At 36.1% G+C, this 23318-nt stretch overlaps 1 protein-coding gene across 6 annotated transcripts in view; it reads right to left on the reverse strand.

The window, feature by feature from the left end:
• LOC106614858 (beta-1,4-glucuronyltransferase 1) overlaps positions 1-23318 on the reverse strand; it is a 270214-nt gene that overhangs the window by 181290 nt on the left and 65606 nt on the right. The window contains exons 1-2 of one of the 6 annotated variants that reach the window (XM_036371028.2): positions 12600-12637; positions 5608-5647 (exon numbers count right to left, since the gene is read on the reverse strand). The exons of 3 other annotated variants lie outside the window; for them this stretch is intronic. The gene's annotated coding sequence lies outside the window, so the exon portion shown is untranslated. Of the gene's footprint in view, positions 1-5607; positions 5648-10431; positions 10543-12599; positions 12638-23318 lie in introns of those variants that run through there. 2 more of the 6 variants (XM_070106758.1, XM_070106759.1) reach the window with 2 other exon arrangements.

The following is a 23318-nucleotide window of genomic DNA, read 5'->3' on the forward strand; positions in this document are numbered from 1 at the left end:
AAAGTGGGCGCTGCCACGCCCACTGTCTAATTTGAACGCGGTTCCTATAAAGTCATCTTATACCATCCCAGAGATAAAATTTATTGTCTCTGGCGTGTTTAGTGCTTGGTTCATCGCGATTTTAGTATTTTTTAACAGTACCGTTATATGCAGAATGGGCGGGCTTGTCACCCGATTTCACCCGTTTTCCCACCGTCAATAGAAGTGCTAAAAACATTTGCTTCCAGTGAATATTGTTATTATAGCTTTAGCGGTTTAGGAGATATGCACATTAAACCTATTAGGGGCGGGACCACGCCCACTTAGAAAAGAAAATTTAACTGCAGATGCCCCTCCCTAATGTGATCCTGTATACCAAATAACAGCTTTGTATCTTATTGCGGAGCTTAGTTATGGCATTTTATTTTTTTTTGAATAATGGCGTTTTGTGGGCGTGGCAGAGGTCCGATTACGCCCATCTGCAATACGAACCGTCTCACGATACCAAGAAACATGTTTACCAAGTTTCATAAAGATATCTCAATTGTTACTCAAGTTAGAGCTTGCACGAACGGACGGACGGACGGACAGACAGTCACCCGGATTTCAACTCGTCTCTTCATCCTGATCATTTATATATATATAACCCTATATCTAACTCGATTAGTTTTAGGTGATACAAACAACCGTTAGGTGAACAAAACTATTATACTCTATAGCAAAAGGGTGCGAGAGTATAAAAATAGCTCTAAGTAAACCATATCACCTCGCCTAATGCTCTGTAAAATAGTAATATAAAGATATACTTTAACATAATTGTATCATTTACTAGTAGCATTTACTATCGAAAAAGTAGACAAGGAGCAATTATATACCAGTGGACAATGGTTCCAACAGCATTTTATTGAAGTAAAAAAATAAAAAGCAAACGTATATATTTTTTCGACTTATCGTTAAATTTGTTAATATTATTATTGTGTAATTATTGACGATTAATTATCGATAAAATAAAATATCGATAAATAAAAAATATTATTTCCTAGAATCCTATCGAAATTAACAAAGTTTTGAAAAAATTAATAGTCATTTAATTTAGAAGATTTAACAAACGGAAAAAAAAATTAAGGCATTTAGACCCAAAGAGGACCGCAGCGCCCAAGGCGGAGATTTGGTGCATACTTTAACAATTACAAATGAATGCACGCTAGCTCTCCAAAGCAATTTGCAGCTTACACCTTTTGCTCCTTTATTTACTACAAATACAAATGAATATACTAAATATATTGTACATATGTATATATAGGTATGTACATACAAATCTAGAGCAAAGTTATCAACGTGGCAAGGCCACAAAATGGCAGCCAATGACACAACGTGTTATTTGTTGCTGTAACGCTTTCCTGCCTAAACGTGTCAACTGCGCACCACTCACAGACACACACACACAAGTACACGAAGAGGAGATGCCTTTCCATGATCAGAGTCATGTGCATATGCAAAAACCCCCGAGCATTTTCAAGCACTCACACATGAAAACAATTCTTTTGCATTTGTAAAGTGTTATTTGGGGCTGGTTTAACTGGAATTTATTGTATCGGCGGCAGGTAAGCGGTAAAACGTTTTGTCGTGAGTGTCTTTATGTTTGTGTAAGAAGGTTTATAAAGCCTGTGTGTATACAGGAAAGGAAATATTTGAATTGGTATAGCGGAAGACAACTTGTAATTGTGTAGAGTTTGGCGGAAATGACAATATATTTTATAGATTATTATTATATAACTGAAAATTTGTTTGGATGAACTTTTAAATATCGCATTAGAGGAGACACTTTTGTATTCAGCAATAAATGTTTTTAAATTTCTTTCATTTTTAAGTGAACGTTCGAAATTAAAAACACAAAATATAAAAAATTTATAAAACATTAAACTTTTAAATATATTGTATATAAAAAAAATCGATGTACGTATATCGAATGAAACAACAAAAAAATTAGTACCCAAAATCAATACTTTTTCTATAATCATTATCGATAATTCGTCAATTTACACTAATGGACGACTTTTATCGATGAAGTTAATATTACAGGAAAACTTCACAGGCCGAAAGTGATATTTAGTCAATAATCAAGTTTGACAATTTATCGATTCAATAAATTATCGATAAAATCTATATTGAAAAAATTGGAAGTCGAAAATTATACCTAATTTATAATCGACATCAATAAAATATACAAATCATTTAGCTTATCTGCTTGCACTAACTAGAGTTTCTAAAAAAAGTTTATCTTTCTGTATAACAGCTTTGACTCAATATTATTTTGATATTAAATATTTTTAAATAAACAGGCGGTAACACCGTTTTGGAAATTTCTTGACAATCTACTAGTTTATCTGTTTGCATATGTCAAAATATCTTTTCACTGAAAATAATTTTGATACTCTTTTTTTGCCAATTTATACATATATATAGGTGGCAACACCGTTTTGGAAAATTCCCACCTAATAAGATTTTTGTACCACTCATTCAAAAGTAAACATAAAATTCAAATTAAAACGTTGTTTTCTTTTTAGTTACTTGCAAAAAAAATTATCGAATTTTTCCAGCATCTAAAGTAAAGAAATATGTACTTAATCCATCACTTAAACAGCAAGCTGGCGTATTTCGCAATTATTTATGCACAGCTGTGGCCAATTGGAATTTCGCTGAGAGTCAGCCATATACTTTATGGCAACAATTGCGTTGCAGCTGTCGATCAATGTCGACGGTTGGATGCCAATCCCCACACACAAGCGTTCACTCTTGCAACTTTGCTTGTACACACATTGACAAACAAAAATAATTTTACTTTCACGTGAGGCACACTTTTAGGCGCATAAAGAAACAATCAACAACAATATACTTGCTATGTGCTGTCGCTACATTAAAAATGGTCGAAAAAGTATTAAATGCAAGAGCAGAAACAACAACAATAGTGTTTTTGCAATTCACAAGTTGTTTGCTAGTAATTGCTTTTATTAATAATAAAAAACGGCCCAAAGCACCCAAACAATTTCGCTAGATTACCACGCTGCAGCGATACACCGTTACATTACAACTTTGTCCTTGACAGATTTTTTTAATTAAAATCTACTGTTATTCTTAGCCTCTTGCCATAGAAAAATTGCTCGGTGAGCAGGTGTCCAACAAAAAGCAACAACAACGCACTAACTGAGTGCGAGCCATTTTCAACGCTTTGTTTTTGTAAATCATTTTTCATTGGCCTTTTGTGTATTCATTATTTAACGCCTTGCTTCCGTTTACTTTAAAAGCCATTCGCTTAATTTCCTGCAATTTCATAATAAATCTCTCGTCTTTTGGCAATGTATGTGCGCTAATTAAAATGAGATTGATGAAAAGTTGATGAGAAGCGAGTAGTGGTGATAGCAAATGAGCGGTAACCACTAGTGTGAAAGACTGGTGAAGGCTGTCGTACCATATTTCGAGTTACTGGCCCAGGGCAGCTCACTCTGAGGATTTTGAAAATAAGTTAGTGGGCAGTTTCGCATCATTGCAATTGTTTTCCATCCATGAAGAACCGAGACAGAGACGTGGGTATGAGGATACTAACAACGTTCAGATTCGATTCATACTTTCATACATATATTTTTGGATCTCAATATATCCATACTTAATACACGTATTTTGGCTGTTAAAGTTTAATACTTCTTGAAGCTCTCTGATGTAGACGTAAATTACTATCACTGTAGGGGGCGTCTAAAGCCTTATGATAGGACCTTCTCAGTTAATTCAGCGATACGAAAACTCCAAAATGCCTTAAACACTAAGGAAAAAAGGGGTTTCTTGTCACAATTAACTTAATAGTAAGTCAATTGAGCTCTTCATTAAGCCGTTACATCCACTTTCAAGTGAGAGTTTTTTTTGAAAAAGCATTTTATTTAATAAATACAAAGATAATGTAATTTTACAGAATTTAATGTGCTAGTAATTTATATATCTAATATTGGTGTGGCATTATACTGAAAACAGTATATTGGGGCTTGAAATTTTTCTTTTAAAAATATTTCTCTTGATTTAAAAAGTTCATGACTCACGCTGGTAGGAAAGCAAATCGATCTTTTCTTCTTATTGTAAGAGGGACACTGAATTTTTAATTTAAATTCAACCTAAAATAATAAGAGCATATTTATATATTAGATAATAATAAAATTTTTTTTGTTTTTATGTTTTTTCAAATGGAAAGAGGAACCTAAACAATTTAAGATGATTTCGATGTGCTGATGTCTTCTGCCTTTACAAATGCGAAATACGTTCGGCATTCCCTAATTACCAGTTGAAAAGAGATAATTGCAAGAAAAAAAGCATTGTTTTGAAATTTGTTAGAATAGAAACTCAAGCATGACCTGATTAGCGATCATCTAAACACTACATTGGCCGATTGTTAGAACTGTCATATATGATATGTACATAGTAAGGATCAATTTCACATATTTTCGGCATTAAACTATAGTATATCCAATATTATACGTTCAGTAAATTTTGCTAAGGTATCATACTTATTTGCCGATATATGCGACATAAAGTCATGGGGGCACATCAGAAAAGGATTATTTTCGAATTGCTATAATATATCTTATATTATAGATTGACCGATATTTTCGATAAAATGTTCGCTGTAGGAACTGGGGTCAACTTATTCGGCATCTGGAAGCTTGAATAGTTGTAGTGCGATTTGAACAATTTTTGATAGTAAGGTGGGGTACCTTAAAGGCGAATAGTGCTGCAAAGTTTAATCTCGATATATTCATTGTTGCTATAATTCTGTTATATGGGAAGTAGGCATGGTTTTAGTCCGATTTCGCCCAATTTTTTACTAAAACATGGCAATGTCAAAATGATATTACGTGCCAAATTTGGTCAATATCGGTTGAGTATGTCCTGAGATATGAAATTTCACCGTCCAATTTCGACCCCGGTTCCTATAAAGTCATTTTGTATCATCTTAGGTGTTAATTTTAATGTCTTTTTTTAACAGAACAGTTATATGACGAGTGGGCGGGGTTATAACCCGATTGCATTCATTTTTATAGTGACGGTATGGGTGTTTAAATGTTTTGTCCGGAGTGAGTTTGATTGTTATGACTTAAGTGGTTTAGGAGATAAATACATTAAATCTCTTGGAGGGCAGGGCCACGCCCATTTTATCAAAATTTTTAGCACACAGATGCCTTTTACTGCTGTGATTATCTGTGTCAAAATACAGTCTTATATCCTAAATAAGTGCTTAGTTATGGAACTTTATAGATTTTCGTTTACTTGCGTCTACGAACTTGTCTTCACTTTTTTGCCATGGAATACGTGTATCAAGTTTCACTAGGATATCTGAAATTTCACTCGAGTTACAGCTTGCACAGACAGACGGGCGGACGAACAAACAAAAGTAACATGACAGCTTGACACGACTCGCACGAGATCTGTCAAAAAGAGGCTATTGAAAAAAGTACCTCTACTTGGATCATCCGTAATAACCCTAGATCTACAACTATATCGATTAGTTTTATGTGATACAAACAACCGTTAAGTGAACAAAACTATTATACTTTGTATGTATCATTATAATACAATTTTACTTACTCTATATTAGTGCAATTTCATTTTGATTAACATCTCTTACCTAAAAAGAAACAAAATAAAATTTTAATAAAATTTCTTCCAAAATATAACGATAGCATTAGTTTATTAAAAATAAATAAATAATTGTCAGTAATAAATAGGCAGGCCACAGGAATTTGAATTTATCAAAAGTAAAGAGAGCAAACTAAAACCTTAACTAAACCAATCACATTTGTCATGTTAGTTTTGCCACTACTCTGTTCGCTGTTTTTCTAGCTATACTCTCTTCAGTAAAGATTTACTTTAAACATTTAAAAATCAACAACAAATAAAGTAATTGAATTGAATTATAAAAAGTATTTGGGTAACTCACAGAAGTGGTATAACCGTTTGTTCTCCTTTTATTTCCTTTTGCCAGTTTAACATATTAGAATTATACCACCTATTTGTTCGTTTCACCACTACATAAGTTTAGATGAATTTTTATTACTAAGATGGACATAAAATGTATATTACTTAAGCTGTTACTTACTAATGAACGAAATTTATGCAGTGTTGCATTTAGAAAAAATATTCATTTAAATTTATGAAAAGTTTGAGTAATGCAACATACTAGGCATAAATATGTATAAAAACATAAATTTTTTATTCACTCAGCCAGCTTTTTCCTACAGGTACGTCATCGCGCATATATTGCGGCACTCTGTCATTGTTGCAGCTTGAAATTGTTGCATTAATTCGAAGCTATTGTAATTATTGAACATTGCATATTAATAGTAAGCGTTGCCAAAGGCGACGATGACGAGGACGCTTTGACTAAAAACACATTAACCGACTCACATACACACATTCACACATACATACATGTGCATACATTAGAGCATAAGCTTCAACAACGAACTGCTAGCTGATGAAGACGTCGCTAAAAATTGGTTCAGGCCAAGCGCTACAACCTTGTTGCTCATTTCATGCTCATCCGCTGCATCGTTTTCCTTTCGCTTTTTTCCAACGCCGCTGCCGTGTTGTTGCTACCACTGTTGTTGTGGTTTTTGTTGCTGCTTTTGTTGTTGTGGCTATTGCTGCCGCTAATGCGTAAAATGTGGCTAATGATGTTAATGTGATATTGTTGTGGAGGCAAGCAACACAACATTGTTGTTGCAGTTGTTGTTGTTGTTGCTACCATCTGCCAAAAGGCATCAGTTTCACTTGTTATTGGTTTTATTTTTGCAAATTGCCTGTAATGCCGCTGCTGTCGGTTTGTTGTGGTGACTGGCGATTGCATAACGAAGCATCGCATCGCAGCAACAACTCGGCGGCAATAATGTCTAATCATGTGTGTCGTGTCGCAGTTGCAACATAAAGCGTTTAATGCGACTTATGCTCAGTGCCTCCAGATATTGCAATGTGTTGACAATGACTTTGCAACAAACCACAAACCGAACGGTTTTAATATTAACTTATATAATGATTTTAGTTTTAGCTTTTTTAAGGGACTGTTATAACATGTTATAATATGCCTTATGCTTGAGCATAAAAGAGCTGATGGAATTTTATGAATTCTAATTAATATATTTTTAATCTGAGGTAAAAATATTAACCACAAAAATGCTCTCTTTACAAAATTTGCTAGCTTTTAGGGAGTGAGGTTTTGTGTAGTTTGGAATAAATATCTTTGTGGTTTTGACCTATCTTTTGCACTTTTGACCAGCTATTTCATTTGTAAACAATTTAAAACCGTCAAAGAGCATAATTTAATCCCTTGTAAGTCCCCTTATAGATCCACGAATGATCGATTTCTTAAGTAAGTTTCGGAAAAATTAAGATCAGTTTGTTCTTTTCAAAAACAAGATTGAGCGCACTGCTTATATGATAAACCAGAACGGAATCCTGGATATCCCTTATAAATACAAAAGATTCCATACAAGAACTTGACTAGCTTGCGTCTTTGCCATTTACCTTTTTCCCATAGGGGTTTTAGTGTACCGGAACTCGAGATAAACCGTTTTTTACTCATAGAAATTCAAACATCCCCTCTTCCCGACCTCAGATCTCCAGTAAATAATTTTTCCTTTCGTTTTTGGTATATTATTTTGCCTTTTCCAATGATGTTTATTCTACTTTATTTTTTTTTTTTGGTTTCAAAAATTATAGACCTAGCTTTATTATATAAACCAATTTTGAAATATTCTACAAAATGAGAACGAACCACGATGGCCAGTGCGACGAAGTTAAAAATTTGCACTTTGATTTCTGAAAATTACCACTTATTAGCGGACTGTAGGACGAGTGGATAAGTAATTATCACAGTTCACAACCTTCGCATATGATAGTCAGGTTACGAAATATTTATCTTTGAGGAATATATTTCGAAGTAAATTCGCTCCATATCATTTGTAGATTGTTTTTTCGATTTCATTACTAAGTGAAACCATGTGAAGGGTTAACGTTCCTGCACGAAATGTTCAAAACACGTTAAAGAATTACAAGCAAGCATTTTATTGCGTGAACGAAGTTGTAAACACTTTTGAATTAAAAATCTGCGTATAAAGTGGAAAATTCAAGGTGGACAGAACCTCAAAACCTACAACTATATCCGCTGCCCTTTTTCAAACTTCTTAACCTTTATGTTAGTAACCAACTTTACCGACGTCTTTTAGCAACCGAGTACCGGGTAACCCACGATCTGAGTATTAAAAATTTTGTTTATTTTATTAAAAGAAATGTTTTCTAAAAAATTTTTTTCTTCAAAAATTAATAGTCAGTGACAATTTAAAGAAAAATAACAACGTAGAACAGTGAATGACATCTGAAACCTATTTGGGATACCCCAAGTAGTCGGCCGGCTTTTATTGTTCGGAGCCGAGCAGATGCCGTTCGAAAGAGAAATAAAAACTCAAGGTTATTTCTTTGTTTTCTATCGCGCACTAGATTCGAGCATTTTTTAGTATGTAACAGATTTTTGGTGGGATCAGAAGTCTTTCATTTGGTGTTCTCTTGACAGTGAAAAATAAAGCTATGGAACAATTATCGAGAGCTGACTATACTCGGTAAGTAAACGTTACTTATATTTAACATTTGCAAATATTTTAATTACAATTTTGTGTAATATAATTATATTTATTTACGACGTATATCACATACTATTTAATTTATTAGGTTAAGTGCAACGGAAAGGAATGAGTACTTGAGGTAACTACTTGGAGAATACGACAGTAATTCGAGGAGGGTTTCTGATAGCGATGACGAAGACTGGATTCCAGCAAATAGAGCTAGACATCAAAATCAACAAGGTAATTCAGTGCGTGATGAACCAGAAGAATTTTTACCTACGAAATGGTTGAAATAATCTTCCGTCACACTAATAAAAAAACTGAAACAATTTTCCAAGAATACAATGCTAACCATTCAAACTCACAGCATCAATGGAAGCCCGTTACGATACCCGAAATTTATTCGTTCTTCGGTGTCTTAACTTGACGATTGATGAATAGCTTTATCCATACAAAACCGGAAGGAAAAAAGTAACAGGATCTTGTCATGTCTGCAATGCTTTGCTAATAAGAAGACGGCGAAAGACACGTAAGGCCTGTGCCAATTGTCACCAACCTGTGTGTGACGAGCACTCAGTTAATCGTGTACAATGTGTTTAATGTCATTAATTATAAAAAAAGTGTAATATTTATCTATTTTTATACTCTCGCAACCTGTTGCTACAGAGTATAATAGTTTTGTTCACCTAACGGTTGTTTGTATCACCTAAAATTAATCGAGTTAGATATAGGGTTATATATATATAAATGATCAGGATGAAGAGACGAGTTGAAATCCGGGTGACTGTCTGTCCGTCCGTCCGTCTGTCCGTCCGTCCGTCCGTGCAAGCTCTAACTTGAGTAAAAATTGAGATATCTTTATGAAACTTGGTAGACATGTTTCATGGTACCGTGAGACGGTTGGTATTGCAGATGGGCGTAATCGGACCACTGCCACGCCCACAAAACGCCATTAATCAAAAACAAATAACTTGCCATAACTAAGCTCCGCAATAAGATACAAGACTGTTATTTGGTACACAGGATCACATTAGGGAGGGGCATCTGCAGTTAAAATTTTTTTTTAAAAAGTGGGCGTGGTCCCGCCTCTAATAGGTTTAATGTGCATATCTCCTAAACCGCTAATGCTATAATAACAAAATTCACTGGAAGCAAATGTTTTTAGCACTTCTATTGACGGTGTGAAAATAGTTGAAATCGGGTGGCAACTCCGCCCACTCCCCATATAACGGTACTGTTAAAAACTACTAAAAGCGCGATAAATCAAGCACTAAACACGCCAGAGACATTAAATTTTATCTCTGAGATGGTATAAATTGACTTTATAGGAACCGCGTTCAAAATTAGTCAGTGGGCGTGGCACAGCCCAATTCCATCTGATTCTTTCACTTTCCACTATGCAAATCAGGTAACAATGATTATATCGGGGTAAAACTTTGCGTGAATAATGCAATTAAAGTATGCCACCTTGCGGCCAAAAATTGTCTAAATCGAACCAAAACTGATCAAACCCCTAAGTACTAAATATGTGGACCCCAGTGCCTATAGTTGACCTTCTACCGAAAATATCAGTCAATCCACAAAGAAATCTCAAACGAGTATACCATTTGACTTTGCGAGAGTATAAAATGTTCGGTTACATCCGAACTTAGCCCTTCCTTACTTGTTTTCCTATGCTTTCCTTTGTGGGTACCCGGGTACGCGGTTGCTAATAGGGATGGCTAGAGGTTAAGCTTATTTAAAAAAAAAAATAAAAAATAAATAAAAATAAGAATAAAAGGAAAGAAATATTTACCTGTGCATGGATGAGAAACATGAAGGCATGTAACAATCCCTTCTCCTCAGAGAAGTAAGAAAGTCTTGAATAATAATCGTTTTTGAATACTTGGAAATATCGAATAGTTATGCTAAGATACATATATAAGGCATATGATAAGAGAATCTTCAATTTATATTAACACCCACGAAGTTGTTATAACATATTAACACCTACGGCCAGCGATCTTAAAACCTTGTATACCTGGGGTCAGACATAGAAACGAACATATTATACACTATATGCGTGATAAGTGTCCAAAGGAAAATTGAATACCTAGAAAATATATGAGACTTTCCTTTCCTTAAGCTCAAAAATTTGAGATTAGACAAGACGAAGAGAGCAAAGATCTTAATAACATTCATATCTTAGCCGATGTAGGAAAATTTCAAAGCTGATACAATAGTAAAAAGCTTGAAAGTCGTTCAGAACTCAACAACTACAAATTTGTATTTCATTACATAGCTTTTAGCTGGAAAGCGCTTCCAATTTCTTACATTTAATCAGGTACCAGTAAAGACAGAAAGTTGGATCCACCCCTAAGTTTGAGATGGCTCGGATTGGTGACGCCAGTGGGCGATTAATATTAATTGTCAAAGACATTTCAACGCTTTAGAAGTTGTTTGAAATAATAAATATCATAGAAGAAGTTTTCTGAGTTTATAATAATAATAAAAATATTAGATAATATAAGAAACGTAAATTTTTTCCTCTCGCATTTTTTCCACAAGGCCCAAAGCTAAATTCTAAAGTCGCAAGTCTATGCGGACAATCCCGCGTTTCATTCCAGTCAAAATGCTCGAATAAGTCATCGAAAATTGGATTCAACGGATGGATCATCTGAGACGTAGCTGCGGCCAACATTTAAATGAGATAATATTCAAAAAATAAATGCCAAAGAATGTTTTTTCGAATGATAATAAGCATTAACCATAAAATTTGAATTAAAAAACATTTTCCATGCAAGTACTTAACTCCGATCGTTCAGTTAAAATGGCAGCTAGATGCTATAGTCATCTGATTTATAAAATTATTTCGAAAATAGGATAATTGCCTTAAATAATAATACATACCAAATTTCGTGAAGATATATCGTCAGATGAAATAGTTTTTCATACAAGCACTTGATTCCGATTGTTTAGTTTGTATGGCAGCTATATGCCATAGTGGTCCGATATCGTTCCGACAAATGAGCGGCTTCTTGGTAAGAAAAGGACAGGTGCAAAATTCCAGATCGATAGCTTGACAACTGAGGGACTAGTTTGTATATATACAGACAGACGGACATCATAAATCAACTCAGTTCATCATGCTGATCATTTATGTATATATTTATAGGGTCTCCGACGTTTCGTTCTGGGTGTTACAAACTTCGTGGCAAACTTAATATACTCTGTTCAGGGGGGAACCTCGGAATGGATCACCCTATATATAAGTACATAGTAATAATTTTAAAGCTCAGGCAATTTAAAGCTCTTACAACTACTTCACTCTTCTCGAAAACTAGATAGTATATTCATATATATATTGCGATGAGCGAAAAATTGTTCCACGATTGAGCATTTTTTACGCGGTTTATTAAAAAAATTCTATATATGTATGAAAAAAACTTCTTCAACGAGATCTTTATGCTATCAACGTGGTGCTTCTTAATGAAATCATAAAGCTTTATAGAAACAGTCAGCACACGAAGATGGCCACCTAAATAGTTTATTAAATTAGAGCGCGTAAAACTAACACGTGGCACGTGGAATACTGCCATACAAACTGAACTATCAAAATCAAGTCTTTGTATGGAAAACTTTTTCATTTGATAAGATATCTTTACGAAATTCGGCATGGATATATACAAACTGACCGATGAAAATAGATTTCGTGTAATACACCTTTGGTATAACCGAAGTTGATGTTACTTCTTATTCTCATTTAAAAAATTACAGTCATAAAAACAAACAAGGGGTTTTAAAGTTCATATAAAATATCTTTAGATTTCTTAAACGTTGGTTTTGTTTTTTAGTTAGTTATAGTTTTTTATATTTTTAAGTATCAAAATATTATAACTATTTTTATTACGATAATTTTTTCTCACAAATATTTCATTTAAAAATAAGTTTTCTCTATCTGTTTTACTTAAAGTCTCTCTTTACTTTTTGACAACTTAATCCACTACCGCGCTAACGGGTTTGATAGCTAGGAAGTCCAAAACCGAACTAACAAAAAACACATGTATATTTTTCTAAAAACATTATTATAAAAGAATTTTCACTATAGGTATACTTGTCAATATTTGCAAAGTAGCTAGACTCTTATTTCACAAATACAAATACTGTGTTGAAAGTGATAACTATATAGATAACACACGGTCTGCTGTGTATTTGAATTAGTTTATCTTAATACTCGTGGATAAACAATGTTGAAGGTAAAGGGTTTAGAATTTCATCAAAAGCAAAAACATGTTTTTCATATCTGCAATTAACAGCAGAGAATAGCTGATTAAGTTTTATGGATGCCATAAAACTATAAAATAATAATAGGGCATCAGATTTGTTGGTAAGTAGGTAAGACCGCAGCCTCTTTGGGCTTAATTAGTGCTGGATGCGTTATTTTGATACACTATCGTAAACCCTTTATACGTTGATATCACGATCCATTGTTGTGTTCAAACTATTTGGTGCCCTCAATTAAAACTCTTATTTCCGTTATGCTTTTGGAAGATAGACATTCAAGGTTTGGTATCTGTATGAGTTCAATGTCTGCTTTGTAATAGAACAGTGCACTCCCTGAGGAAGTGTAGAGCCGTTTCCTTATTTTTGTATCAGCCCGTAGTTGTTAAATAGAACACAGACCTTCTCTATGCCTAGTCCTTCCTGTTGAAAGGTGCTAATTGAGTTTTGTAGACGAAAATATAGAGAGATATTAGGATCCTCGGAGTACACCCTCGCACCTACACCGCAGTCTATTTTGAACCCGTTGGTATAAATTGAGACAGTATAATCCTCCCTTATTAAACCTCTTCTCCCTTCACGACTAGAGGGTATTCTCACTTGGAAGTAATGGAGGAGTCGTAAGAGTTACAATTAAAATTCATTACCATAAAACGATCTGAACAATAAGCAAGTCTCTAATAGCCATTTAAGGGATTATGATACATTTTAAAAATAACCGCTTTTCTTGTTAGCGAGTGGCAAACAAACACACAAAAGAACTAAAAAAAATTAAGTCGTTCTTAATTATTGCACATTATTTCTTTATTAAAACCATTGTTTCAGCAATCGTTATTATTATTTTACGCGTTACTATTTATTTTAGCATATAAACCATGTCGCATTTGTTGACTTGCCTATACAAAAACAGTTGCCATTATAACGCAACTCTTGTACAAATATTGACTTCATTTCATATATTTGACTTTATTATACAGTGTCATTGAGTCGATGAAACAAAACAAAGTACAACAAGTAAGGAAAGGCTAAGATCAGGTATAAGCGAACATTTTATGGTATACTCTCGCACTTTGCGACTATCAAAGACAATGAAATATTTACGTGAATAATCGCATGTATTATTTCGGATCTGTGGTAATTCAAGAACTATAGTATAGCCAGTATTTTACATTCACTTATTTTTGCTTAGATATCTTACAATATTGACCAACACATACAGTAAAGGGCCAATTCGAAGATCGAAATCCTTTTAATAGATTTATGGGGGATAAGGGTAGTTTTGACCTGATTTTCATACTAGTACCAGAAATAGATCCACTCCCAGATTCACTAAAGAACCCACATATTGACCAAAAAATATGTTATATTGTATAAAGTCAACCGGAAGTTCTAAAATCTTTACATTATGTATGTGGTGGCTGGGGAGGTATTGACCCGATTTTACCCATTTTTGATTAATATCAGGGAAGAATTTTCTCTGAATTTTGAATCACCAACAATGAGACTTAATGCCAGTTTACACATAGCACCCGTGGACATTGCGGGCCGGTGCATTGCTGCGAAGTGCCCTCAAAGGCTCAGGGGATGAAGGAGACCGAACAAGGACATGTCGTAATTCTCTTTTCCTTTAACTGCATTCCTGAAAACTAGGATCACTGGATAGGGAGGTGTCGCTGAAGAAGAGGCGCAGTGAGCTTTTTCACGGATGGGTCGAAGCTAGAGGGGAGGGTTGGAGGGGTAGTTTTCTGTAAGGAGCTCTAGGTCTATCTTAGCTTCAGGCTGCCGGACCACTATAGTGTTTTTCAGGTATAAATGGCTGCTATTTAGCTCCCTATTAGAATCGACCTTACCCAACCTAACGTAAGGTATTTGCCGTTAATTTCGATTTTTTAAGTCAATCTGAAGTGAAAATTTGTTTACACAAAAACGGCATTTTTGGGAAGCCGCCAAGCTCTTCGATCAATACCCGTATTGTAATAATTATACCCTGAACAAGGTATATTAATTTTGCCACGAAGTTTGTAACACCCAGAAGGAAACGTCGGAGACCATATAAAGTATATATAAATGATCACCGTGACGAGCTGAGTTGATTTAGCCATGTCCGTCTGTCTGTCCGTCCGTCTGTATATACGCGAACTAGTCCCTCAGTTTTTGAGACATTGATCTGAAATTTTGCACCTGTCCCTTTCTAGCAAAGAAGCAGCTCATTTGTCGGAACGGATATCGGACCACTATAGCATATAGCTGTCATACAAACTGAACAATCGAAATCAAGTGTTTGTAAGGAAAACTCTTTCATTTGACGAATCCTCGAAGGAATTGTATAGATCGGATGACTATGCCATACAAACTGAACAATCGAAATCAAGTGTTTGTAAGGAAAACTCTTTCATTTGACAATCCTCGAAGGAATTGTATAGATCGGATGACTATAGCATATAGCTGCCATACAAACTGAACAATCGGAATCAAGTGCTTGTATAGAAAACTCTTTCATTTCACGAGGTATCTTCACGAAATTTGGCATGTATTATTATTTGAGGCATTAATCTAATCTCAGAAGAAATTGTATAGATCGAACGACTATAGCTTATAGCTGCCATATTAACTGAACGATCGGAGTAAAGAGCTTGCAACAAGGCAACAAATTATTCTCCACAGAAATTGGTCAGATCAGATCATCAAAAAAATCTGAAATTGTTCAAAATCGCTGATTATTTGAGAAAATCAAGTTCTGCAAAGGTACATTTGATGTAATTATTTAAAAAATGTCTCTCCAAAAAAATTAAAAAAAACAGTGTTTTTTGTGGTTATAACCCCTTAAATTTGCCGTTGGCTCAACTGCCGAGTAATAGCCCGTAAATCGCTTAAGGGTGATGAAAAATCAGTAAATGCTTCAATTTTTGTTTATTTAAAGGTATAGTTAGTAATTCTCAACCATATTTTTTGTAATTTTTATATAAATGAAACAGTTTCGGATAACAAGAAGCTTCATACTGACCGGAGCATAAACTCGATATGCTTCTTATACTTAAACATATTACATAACAACCATCACAATTCGATTAACCATTTTGAGCTCTTCATTAACGGTAAAGTAAACATGCTGGTATGCGCTTACCGTAAGCCATGAAATTTGGTATGCTTATGCTTATAGACAATTACTCACATATATTTGTACCTACTGAAGTAGTGGGAGCTTACTAAGCACGTGGGTATGTGTGGATATATGTAGAAACGACTGCATCACCACAATTAGTATGACAAAATGGTATGGTGGTACGTGTTGCTACCTTGACCTCCAAGACTGTTTGCATAGTCGGTACTTCAATGTGCGCACTTACACACATACACACACGTACATGTAACGGCGAGTAGAGTAGCTATTATGCAACTGAAATGCATGTGCTACGTGCATTAACTGTAATAAAAACAGAAACGAAAGTTAACATAGAAACCAAAAACCGAAAACCCGACACCGAAAAAAGGGAAATTGAAATTATCTTCAACACGAAGCCACTCGTGTGCACTCGCATTAACGAAAACGAAAGCGTGCGACGACAAAGAAATGCCAGCAGAACAGGGGAAAACTTAGATAATCGATAAAAACAAAATCTGGATGAGAAAAAGATAAAAAAATAAACAACAACTAAAAATAAATAAAGATAAAAAGTAAATTACGGCACAGTATAATGTACACATGACGACTGGCGATAACTAAAGATAAAACTTTATTTGAGTTTCTTGTTTTCGAAAATATGTCGGTAAATACCGATGTAAATATTGATCCAAGGCAGTTTACGAATAACACAAATCATAATTAATTCGAGTGATACACGGTAAAATGATATAATTTTAGAGGAGCTGCGTCGGTGCCAAGAAGATAAGGTGCGGTTCCTACTTTTGGCCTCGAGTCCACTTTGTCTCCACATAAACTTATACCTTAGAGAGCAAGAATAAGATCCGAGTTTTGGACCTGTAACATCGGAAAGTAACTCCAACTAGAGTGCTTAAACTTTGATTAGACTCGCAAGACCATCAGATAATACGATGGATACGCTAAATGACCTGCGGCCTTTAGGGCCTTTTTAAACTCCTACTTATCTGACCTTTGCTCGACACGGACATAGCCTGGACTATTAGATGGATTCATGGTATTTTGTCACCTGCGTATGCAGGGGGGATACCCTGGCTAATTGGCTAATGCCAAGGCCGCCTCCATCCCGTTAAAATCATGGCAGGTTTCGGACTTCGTTCCCCTACTGTAATCATTAAGTTGGTATGGTTGTTGTTTGTTGAGATGACTCCCTCTTTGCGCTGGTCGGCTCTAAACGCATTGCCTCATAAAGGCAACAGCAATGAGTACAAACAAAAACAGAGTGTGCGAACCGTGCAATCAAAACTAGTCCAGGAATGTCTGTCTTCAATAGAAATAGCATCACGCTATTTCAATATCAGTCTCGTTTCGGTGCCTGGTCACAGCGGAATCGCTGGCAAACTGCAAAGCCGATGAGATCGCCAGGGGGGCACCCTTGATCTGCTCACGTCGGAATGAGATCGAGTTGGATCTCCACTAACGTCTTGCGTTCTGGCTCTGGGCCAATGGACCTCGCATGCACTAAGCAGACGCTGGTCGACTACCAACTCCTGTGCGACTGCAAGATTCTTTAGGTCGAAAGTAAATCGCAGGAGGCAGGGGGAGTTTCTCGCCTTGAACAAAGTTCATGTCGCCACTATGGTAGGAGTTCTCACTGGGTACTGTCCAATGGAAACTCATACGGTACGGTTTAGAATACTACCCGATGCTAGTTGTCAAAGTTGCATGGAAGAGAGTGAGGCGGAAACATCCCGACACTTTCTCCTCCACTGTCCGGCTTTTGCTAGGCTGAAACTGAAACCTTTCGGCAACCATACTTTCGGCGGACCAGAAGACTTGGCCGAAACGGATATTGGCCGTCTCAACAAGTTTGTTATAGACACAAAGCGTCCGGCATTTAAGCTGTCCAAGTGTGATCCTTCTTAGGATCGACCTTTTAACCTAACCTAACCTAAACCTTCTAGGCGACTGCTCCCTTCATACGGTAAAATATTTGACAGCATATCGCAGCCTCACATCGATTCGAGCACAACCGCTTTCGCTTGACACTGTCGTAAGTTAGCCATATTTCAACAGTAATAACCATCCACTTCAGAAATGGGTCGATTTTTTTGCGGTTCAGCAGGTTTTGTTGAGTTCAATCGTATGGCTCCAATATGTCCAGCTAATTTCTGTATCCAACCTGATTTGAATGGTTCCAAATGGTTTTTGTCCAATGTTTAGCTCCTCGGTAATTGAAGTTAGTGCTTGTATGACGGCTGGACTAGTTTATCAGACCTTATTTTATCGATACATTCAACAAATGGCCTTCCAGAGCGTGGTGCATCTTTGACATCAAAACTACCCTAACGGTACTGATAAAAGTTCAAGATCACTGTTCACATTTTCAGCCGCTAACTTTGTATTTTCTCTCTGCTAGTGTCCATCTCTGACGAGTGCTCGAACAATACTGGGAAGTTTTTAATACGAAATATTATTCTATTAACGCCAAATAGTTGGCGTATCCCGACCGCACTAATGCCACGCGAGATACAGTCGACTATAGCGGTATATTGGAAAAATTATGGACTTTTCTTTACTTGACTCTATATATCTCTCATTTCTGAAGTAGATGTGCAACAGACGAATTGGTTGAAGGTATATAAAATTTCTGTAAAAGCGCCTATAGGAAGACATTGCGAACGAACCCGGTTAGAATTCTGTATAAACTAAAACTAGACGGATTTTGGGAAACAAAAATTATGTGGCTGAAATGTATGAGATAAAGACGAACTATCAATTCAAAAACGTTTAAACCAGAAGAGCGGAAATAGTTCTTATTAACTAAATATAAAAATCTGATGAATGATTATGAATATCTAGAACCATAAAGAACATATAATAATTCACTGAGTAGACCAGATAAATTTCTCTATCAATGAGGAAAATCCACAAATTCTGACAACAATAAAGGAAATGAAAGAGTGGATACTATCAAAGAAAGTGACAACGGAAGTGTTTGAAGAAAAGTTTCTGCAGCTGTATCCATAATTGTCAGATAGAAGAGCTGTATAAAGTAAAACATACTGAACTGGCGAGATCTTTTGATGCGATAGCAACTGAATTCTCAATCGGTTCTACAAGCCTCATTAATTGCCAGAACAAACCTTTTCGAGACAGTAAAACTATAAAAAAAAGTCAAAATTCTGCCAGCAAAGACATTTTATATAAGCAAACCCACGAATCAACGAGCCATAGCCATTCACTCACTCCACTCGACCGAAATATATTATAAATCTTATATACACTTCATCAGCTTTGCCGCATTGGAACAAACCTGCAGTGCACAGGTGTGTCAAAGCTGACTAAGACAATGGAATTAATAGCCAAAAAAGGAGGTTAGCTTGGCAGCCAAAAATTCCGTTGTGCACACATGCGTCCGTATGCCCAAGTAAAGGTCACAAAAAACACTCACTTTCAATGCGCATATTACTGTTATTTTAGGTCAGAGGAAATAAATTAATATTTTCTCTTTTGGTCACAAAACTTACTTGCAGTTGTAATTGATGTTGGACGCATGTGGCATGTTGCATGTTGTACGTAGAATGTAGAATGTAGGTATGAATTTTGTATAACTAAGAGTATATATTTATAAACAGTTACAGACGTTGTAGGCACGACGCAGTAATGAGAAAGTACAAGCGGTCGTAACGAATATTACGGCAAAAGGAAATGAGAAAATAACATATTCCCATACAAACCATAACTGGTGATGGACTAGTTTTTCCCAAAATAGTTCAAAAATAATTTAATTGTAATATAATGACTGGAACTGTCGGCACCCCTTGCGGACTGTATTTCTAACCTTAAAGTCACTTGTATCACAAAGTTCCAAATATCTATTGACTAATTATAGAAATCAAGTCGAAGGAGAAAAAGATTCTCAAAACCCACAAGTGTGGCAGTTACTATTTTTCTTATTGATGGACTTGCTGCTATGAAAAATGGAGAAATATACGAATTTAACTTCGAGAAATTCAACAGAAAGTTTGAAATTACCGATCAAGAGAAAGAGTGCTAATGGAAGTTCATAACAAGAAAAAATCTTCGGTCGCGCCGATGGTATAATACTCTTCACAAATACAAAAGATTGCATTTTGATCGTTGATTGTATTATATATGCCAAGTAGTCCTTCTGAATAATTTCTTTGGAAATTACACCGTTGCTTTGGACAATAATCCACGCCAAATTTCGTGAATATACCTCTTCAAGTAAGAAAGTGTCCCAAACAAGAACTTTGTTCAAATTGTTCAGTTTGTATGGCAGCTATATACTTTCTTGGTCCGACTTAAGCAATTTATTCGGAGATTGTACTATTGCTTTAGGCTATAAACTGTGCCAAATTGCGTGAAGATATTTTTTCAAATAAATAAGTTTCCCATACAACGACTTAATTCCGATCGTTCGGTTTGTATGTCAGTTATATGCTATAGTGGTCCCATATCGGCAGTTCCGACAAATGAGAAGCTTCTTGGGGAAGGGGGCAAAATTTCAGTTCGCCTACGTCGCTTCCTTCTGGGTGTTATGAACTTTGTGGGATACTTAATAACCCTGTTCAAGGAATAAAAATACTATTAAGATGCAGAAGACGTAGAATGTGCACAATAGTAGAGGCGGAACCTGGCACCTAGGTAACCAGATATCTTAGTTAAGGTAACCTCAGCTAGAACAGAACTATTTTCTTTCAAACAAAAGACTACAGCAGCAACAACGAAGGATTATTTTAATTTGTGTGGAATAAAAAGCGAAGATTCCATACCCAGTTGATCTTTTGAGAGCGGCAGTGCTCTTCGTCTGTTGGGCATCTAATCTTCTCAGCGAGCTGAGTCGAACTGTAACAATACAGGGAAAGATAGCAAGTAGAATCATCGTAGAATTCCTCTTCGGCAGTAACAGTTCTTGTCATGAAATGCAAGCCTAGAAAGATAGGTATAAGCAGTGCCGAAATGTCAGTTCACATTAAATGAGTGTACACCAAATCATTGCCATAACCCCAACAGAATACAAAACGACCTTTCTTTTTTAGTGACCGTCGTTCGCAGTGTTGGTTCTACCAAATTATATATATCGACGTTTCCAAAATTCTTTTACAACTGTCCATCGATTTCCTCTAAGGTCTGACTTTTGAAAAGCTGTAGGGTAAGAATATTGAGTGAACTACTTAGGTAAATTGAAACGATCTACATGATTCCAAATAAACCACTTGTGACTTGTTCACACATTTGCATATTCGTTGATCTCAGTTATCTATTCAACTTGAATAGGAATCCATTTCCAAGTCGTGTAAAAGTGTGTCAAATTAACGCGGTCAAACTGAACCTGAACGTGAGCCTTCAATGAGCCACTTAATTAAACTTGTCGGTGGTGAAAAACCTAACACGCACACACTCCTGCACTTTCTCTCCTAATAGTCCTTCAGTTTTAATTTTTCTAGAAAAATGCCAACAGGCATCACTCAAATTCATGCAACTCAATCACCGAGATAAGGATGTTATTGCAGCCTGCCACTTTTACACTTGCCGCATGCAACTTGACCAAGTAGTTGAATACGATTTAGGTCACGAATGTAAGGAGTAAAAGGTGTGTTTGGTTACGGAACAACTGTTTGTAAAGGGTGGTTCATAGAGGGTGTTCTCTTAAACTCACATTTATCGAAAGCGATTTTTTTAAACGACAGTTTTATTTGACTTATCCGGAGCAGCCTCGACGATTTCGATTTGGCTCTTTGAATTAACGATCTGACACTATTAGACATAGATTTTGAGTTTCTGTGTAGGATCGATGTTATGTGAACATCGCAGGAGTTTAGCAAGGTCAAAGTGTTGATAATATCGTGGTCGTCACGACTTGAGCTTCAGATTCGGGCTAGATCGCAGAAAGTTCGGTGAGCTATTTGCCTTCAGAAACATGCGTTCAGAGTTTGCCTTTCCCTAGTAGTGGGAATTCTAAGCGCTTACTCTCCAATGGACATGAGATTGTAAATCAGAGTTCTATGAAGAAATACTATACAGTCAGTGTCCAAACAGGATTCATGAGAAACCTTGTAAAAATCTTCTCGTATGCCAATATTCAAAGTTGTTTGAAAAGGACCGGATGAAGGTAAACAAATTTTAGGAAGCTTTTCCTGGACTGTTCCGCTTCTGTGAGACCAAGGTTGAAGCACCTTGGATCACATATGTTTTGCCATCTAGGCGAAACAATCGAAGTCGAAATAAATTCTATTATCAGGTTTGTTACGGACTCAAAGCGGACTTCAGTATTTTTTGGCACCCCAGAAGACTTTTCTATATCTCTTCAAGTAATGGAGTCAGGGTACTTTGTCGATACATGCGGCTTTAAGTTTATTATCAAGACTTATTTATAGTCCCCCGAGCTTGATTCTCGCCTCGGCGATTAGTCATAATACCCTAACTAAGCTAACCACCCTGTATGTTAATTGGAAGAGTAAACCAATTTTATCATCTAAACACGGCGCTTAGAATGTCCGTAGCAAAACAATCAATGATAACAATTGCAGGTGGGCGAAAAAAAGAAGCAGAATGTGGACATTTCTCTCTACGGAAATATAAGAGCCGGCATGACAATGCGCTTGACAGCAAACTGAAAGAAAATCATCCAGCTAGTCGCTGCGGTAGCGATAGCGGAATAACTTGACAATTGCCAATACCGCACTGAGGCACAAACACACTCACATGCACTTTTATATACGCACACTATTATACTAAGTAAATATGGCAGTATTAGTGGCTAGGCGCACAGACCCATTGTTTTCATTGGAATGCATCGACTATAAGGGTGTTGCAAGTATAGTTGCAATTGCAACGTTGACTGCCAACCGAGCTATTTAATGGTTGTCCATGAAATAGTGATTATAAGCACTCGACATACTTCCGGGCTGCCAAAGAGGCGTACTTCCTCTAGGCTATAGGCGTGTATATGTATGTGTGTGTGTATTTAACGAAATACAATACATTTGTATGTGTGCGTGTGTACCGTGTAAATGTCGTGTCGTGTCGTTTCGTGCCATGTCGTGAGATGGACAATGTTGTGCTGTCCCCAACGCCATTGAAATTTCGTCACCTTGCTCGTACTGCCACGAATTGTTGTCACTACTGCTGCGTTGGTTGTTGCTGCCGCTGCTCTATTGTTGTTCATACTGCGCTTGTTATTGTTGCTTTTGTTGTTTACTTGCTGTCACTTAACATTTGTCTTCCGTGTGGGGTGGAGCTGCGCACTCAGTCCATCCGGCTGATTTGTATGCATGCCACACCGGCCAATCGAC

Source organism: Bactrocera oleae, chromosome 3 (assembly GCF_042242935.1).
Source record: "Bactrocera oleae isolate idBacOlea1 chromosome 3, idBacOlea1, whole genome shotgun sequence".
NCBI classification, from domain to species: Eukaryota; Metazoa; Arthropoda; class Insecta; order Diptera; family Tephritidae; genus Bactrocera; species Bactrocera oleae.